We start from the raw sequence: 5,745 nt of genomic DNA on the forward strand, positions 1-5,745 counted from the left end.
GTACTCATTTTAAGGCCGAGTCGAGCTGTGGAATTCGCCTAGACCCGTGCAAATAGTTGTCACCGATGCTCTCCGTGGCCAGGAATTCAACTCCGGTTGCCAGGGTTGGTAGCGCAGTCTCGCTAACCGTCACACTACCGCTCCCCGCAAACTAAAGACACGGAACTGCCAAGGGGGGTGAGGTGGGAGGGTGCAATGCCCCTCTATTCCTGACCCCTTCCCAACCATGTAATAATAATACTTTAATTTTACATATAGCGCCATTCATGTCCAGCCTTTACAGAGTGTTGCCTCGTGTTCTCATGGACAACACCAGGGCCACTGTTGACACACAGGGAGGCCTTGAGTAACATCAGAATATTGTTATTCTTAGGTTTTTTTCGGTAAAGTCATGTAGGTAAAAAATTAAAATTTAAATTAATAAAAGTAAAATAAAATAAAAAAAATCACGACGTTTCGGAGGCAACACAAGCTTCCGTCTTCGGGTTGAAGACGGAAGCTGGAAGACGGAAGCTTGTGTTGCCTCCAAAACGTCGTGATTTTTTATTTTATTTTTTATTTTATTTTACTTTTATTAATTTTAATTTTTTACCTACGTGACTTTACCGAAAAAAACCTAAGAATATGAATCTTTGCAGTCACGAAAGCCTCAAATCTAGAATCAGAATATTGACTTAGACTGGAGGAATCCGATGAGCTATGAAGTTCTTGCTCATAGATGTCCAGTATGGGCGTGTCGGCGGGTTAAATGTCCGGCTGCTCTCCTGAGCTCAGAGCTGCTACTGACCCCATCACCTTCGGCTGGCTACATACGTTGCGAAGGAAGTTCAAAATACATAATACACACATCACACCAATTTGTCATTTTAGGCTGAGTGGACTTTGCAGAGATTTTAGCAAAGTGCAAGCCCCGATCGCCCCCGAGGGATAGACTCTTAAGATTCAGTGAGGTGTTCCTGGAGATTTAAAGGGCAATAATATTATGATTATTATGATTCCCACAATTCACAAAGTACGTTGACAGAGGTCACGCGTAAGCAGACGAGTTGAGAGTGCATTCTTTGTACTCTCAACTCGTAGTACATTCTTTCCTCCTCTCCATCCGCTTCAGACAAAAGAAGCTGCCTTGACGTTTTGACGAACGCACGCGGACGTTTCAGAATAAGCTAATATACCAAATAATATTCTTTGCGTATATATATTCCAGAGGTCGCAACCGGGTACCCGATACCCGTACCCTACCCGATACCCGACTACCCGTACCAGGCCGGGTACGAGTAGGGTACGGGTACCCGTTTGCGACCCTGGTGCGCCGGGTACGGGTACGGGTAAGGAATCAAAACCCGTTTGCGACCTCTGATCCATTCTGATCAACTAATGCTGTTGAGGGCCACCCTCTTCCTGTTTGTGCAGAAAACAAGGCGGGAGCGTGTACCTGCGGTCCCAACGGTGAGCTTTGGTTAATAACTATTTAATATATTATCCTATTTGATGAAAAAATGTCCTTCCACATCGATAAGCGATGTGCATCTTCCAGAAGTATTCTCTATTGCTCTGAAGTAATCTCACATTTTTAAAATGCAATAAGATATATTTTAATGATGCTTTCGTAATCGGATTTCTGTACAGAGCTGTAGAGCGTAGCATCTGGCTGCCGCCTGATGATGCCGGTTGTTATTACTGGCGAAACGTCGTACTCAGATTGTAAATGTTTTGGATTTACTCTCCAACACACCGGTGTGCTGTACGAGTAACGAATTGGCACGTCCTGTTTACGTGACAAACCTTACTAATTGGCTGTGTCGGGTGGTGGTGGGTTTAACGATACATTTATATTTATGCGATCCAACACAAACAAAAGCTGTATTGTAGAACTTAGCATGTTTCAAATATCGCGCCACACTGGATCGATTGGCCAATGAGTGCTATCGGTGTTTATTGTAATGCAACCTGGGATCCTTTTCATGAACAGCAAATATATATCAGCAACATGTCAGGTATTAGATTAGGTTTCCCCTTTTTTTCTGGCAACAAAACAGGTTTAAAGATGTATAAACACCAAACTGAAACCTTTTACAAGGAACGCGTTAACCACAATACTTGTGGTCCGAATGCAAACAAAAAACACTGATAATATATGCATTGTTTTTGAAACTGATTGGTCCACACCAGAGACAGCTATCAAGCTGACCAATCAGTTTCAAAGACAATATTATCAGTATGTTTTTGTTTGCATTCTAGCCGCAAGCATTGTGGTTAATGCAAACATGATTCCTTGTAAAAAGGTTTCAGTTTGGTGTTTTAACATCTTAACACCTGTTTTGTTGCCAGAAAAAAAGCGGAAACCCTATTCTCATATTTTGGTACTGGCAAAGGAGGTCACATGATGTCAAGTATTGTATTAAACGATTTACAAAAAAAATCGTACCACAAATTACAATCCCGTCGACCTCACACGGCGGATATATTTACAGAGTGTGGCAAAGCCCGTGGCTCAGCAGGAAAGCGCACTGCGTTATGAACTGGGCGAGCTGAGTTCGATTGCTGGCCACGACTAACGTCCAGTGACAATCTGCACCGGTCCAGGGCTGATTATCGCCGTCACCAAGCCTCGCAGATGACCGTTGTTGAGGTCCCGTAAAACGACTCCCGTTCCCCGACGCATCGTGGGTTGGACTTTTTAAAACACATTCCTGCGGAGGGAGCTGGTAGGAACGTTGGGTTGCTCGGTCAATGGACAGGGTCAACGGCGGAGTGGTGTATTCCGCAAATATGTCCGACTGTGAGGGCGGGCACAGGCCGGCGTGAGTAGGTTAAACGTTGAGTTTTATAAGGGCACCACGGGGTGACCAGCCCCTCCCTACCCAGCCCCACCCTCCCCACCCAGCCCCACCCTCCCCACCCAGCCCCTCCCCACCCTCCCCACCCAGCCCCTCCCCAACCTCCCCTCTCCACCCAGCCCCACCCTCCCCACCCAGCCCCACCCCCCACCCAGCCCCTCCCCACCCTCCCCACCCAGCCCCTCCCCACCCTCCCCACCCAGCCCCTCCCTGCACGGACGGACGGACACAATAATCCCCTGTGGGCTGGTGTAACCAGGATATTCCTACCAGTAAAAATCAATCTCAGTGGAGCGATAAAGGAGTCGCTATGTAAGCCGTCGACACGACACGCACGAGCGGCGAATGAACGTCGATCACTTTGCGAAACCCGCGGTTGGGGGTTGACATCGTGGCCGGGTGTTTGATGTCCGCAGCTCTCGCCGCAGGTGTCCATTTGTTCCTTCTGCTGCCGATTGTCTTCGGAGAGGGCATTCCGTGACGACGACGACGACGGCGGTGGTGGTGGTGGTGGGAGCTGCTGGAGGTTGTTGGTGGTGGTGGTGGTGATGGTGGTTGTGAGTTGGTTGTGTCGTTGGACAGCGCGACAAAACGACGGCGAATTTAAGGCTTCTTCCAGGAGGAGGCGCACAAATTCCATTGCACGTTGGCCCCCGCCACCACCACCACGATCGTGATGTTTTGTTCCATGACTGCGAGGAGGTATTTATTTTCCATTACACCGTAGTCAGCTTTTGATTATACAGGAAAATGTGGGGGGGAGGGGAATGATAGCCCAGATAGCAGAAAAAAAAGCCCGCAGATAATACAAAACACGCTAATGCTAATTTTCTATGAAACAGATATTTATTGCTTACGAGATTTGAGGTGAATATTTAGACGTGCAATTTGTGTTTTACAGCTTCCTTGAAACACTGCAATCAGTCACTGAGTCACAAGTCAGGAGTTGCTACTGATAGAACCATTGGCGAAGCACGCTCCTTTCTCGAGTTTCCCATCCTCTATCTCGAGCACAGTCAATCAGCAACCCGGATAATCCACCCTACGGACCTTGCCTCAGATGACGGCCTCCAGACATTCAATAAGCTCTCTTGCAAGCAGGGTTTGTCACACATAGTATGGACAGGAGACGTTTCCCAGCCCGATATTTACTTTTTTTTTTAAATACACTAATAACAATCATTAATAATAATAATTTCGTACATTTAGTTAATTGCGCCATTCGTATAGCGCAGGGCTGTCGCGAAGGTGCTGTTCACATACTCTTAGGTTTTTTCGGTAAAGTCACGTAGGTAAAAAATTTAAATTAATAAAAGTGCTGTTCACACTGCACGAATTATAAACATTCGGAGGCCACGTGGCAATTGTGTCATCCCAATCGAGTAATGTGTGTGTGTGGGGGCGAGGGGGTTTCCAAATTTCGCAAAGTATGAACCCATGACGCCGGCACACAAATGGCCTGCACGTTTTAATTATAACGCCAGAGTTGGGGGGGGGGGGTCTCTAACATTCACGGCATTGCAGACGACGCGCACGCACGCACGGACGCGTGTGTGTTTCACGGTCCACGCAACCGCAGCAATAACCAGGGCGGACCGACGGATTCGAAACCTTGACAACGAGATGGCAGGCAAGCGCCGCCGTGAGGTGACTTCGAAGTACAACGCTTTTGCGGGTGACATTTGTCCGTCAATTAAGAGGCCGAAAGTTGGCACATGGCCTCTTTCGGCATACTTTGGGGTTCAGATGAAAGTCAATTTTTTACTTTCGGTCTGGTTTCGGTTTCGGCCGAAACTGATATTGACTTTCGGTCGTCACTCGTCAACCGAAGATCTATTTTTTAGAATATAACGCTAGAGCCACGTCTATCACTCTGCCTATCGGCCGGTCAGTCGGCGCTAGGCAATCCTATGCGATAGGCTGCAAACACACAGACACGTCAGCAGCAGCAGCTTGGGAGCGAGGTTACAGCCGCAACGATGGTCTGCTAATTAGAGGCCGACCGAAATTAGGTTTCGGCGCCGAAAGTTGGCAAATGGCCTCTTCCGGCATAGTTTCTGTTTCAGCCGAAGCCAAAAAGATAACTTTCGTAGTAGGTTTTTACCCTTTTAAACTGGTACAAAACTGACACCTTTATTCAAGGCATCATGTTTGCAATAACCACAACACAAGTAGTCAAAAAAGCAAACAAAAAGAAGCAACTCTGATAATGATAATAATATGCACTGTCCTTGAAGTTGATTGGTCCACACCCGAGACGGCTTTCTTTAGAGCCTAGTCCCCATTGGTGTTGGACCAGATGACACCAGAAGGCGTACAACTCAAACACAGTGCAATATCCGAGTATTGAGAGCTCGGGGTAAGCATTTACACTGTGAGATCTCTTTTACCAGTGGCAAAATATAGTAGTAGGTTTTAACCCATTTAAACTGGTACAAAACTGACACCTTTATTCAAGGCATCATGTTTGCAATAACCACAACAAGGACAGTGCATATTATTATCATTATCAGAGTTGCTTCTTTTTGTTTGCTTTTTTGACTACTTGTGTTGTGGTTATTGCAAACATGATGCCTTGAATAAAGGTGTCAGTTTTGTACCAGTTTAAAAGGGTAAAACCCTACTACTATATTTTGCCACTGGTAAAAGAGATCTCATAAGATAACTTTCAGTTTACTTTCGGTTTCGGCCGAAAGTACATTTTTAACTTTCGGTTTCGGCCGAAAGTAATTTTTTTACTTTCGTTTTCGGCCGAAAGTCATTTTATTACTTTCGTTCTGGTTTCGTTTTCGGCCGAAACCAGAAATTCAGTTTCGGTCGGCCTCTACCGTCAACATCATCATCATCGGCCGTTGTCAATGTTTCTGCTGCTCTTCGTCCACGTCTCTTTTTAAATCCCTACTTG

Source organism: Lampetra planeri, chromosome 9, assembly GCF_965212315.1.
Source record: "Lampetra planeri chromosome 9, kcLamPlan1.2.h2, whole genome shotgun sequence".
Taxonomy (NCBI): Eukaryota; Metazoa; Chordata; class Hyperoartia; order Petromyzontiformes; family Petromyzontidae; genus Lampetra; species Lampetra planeri.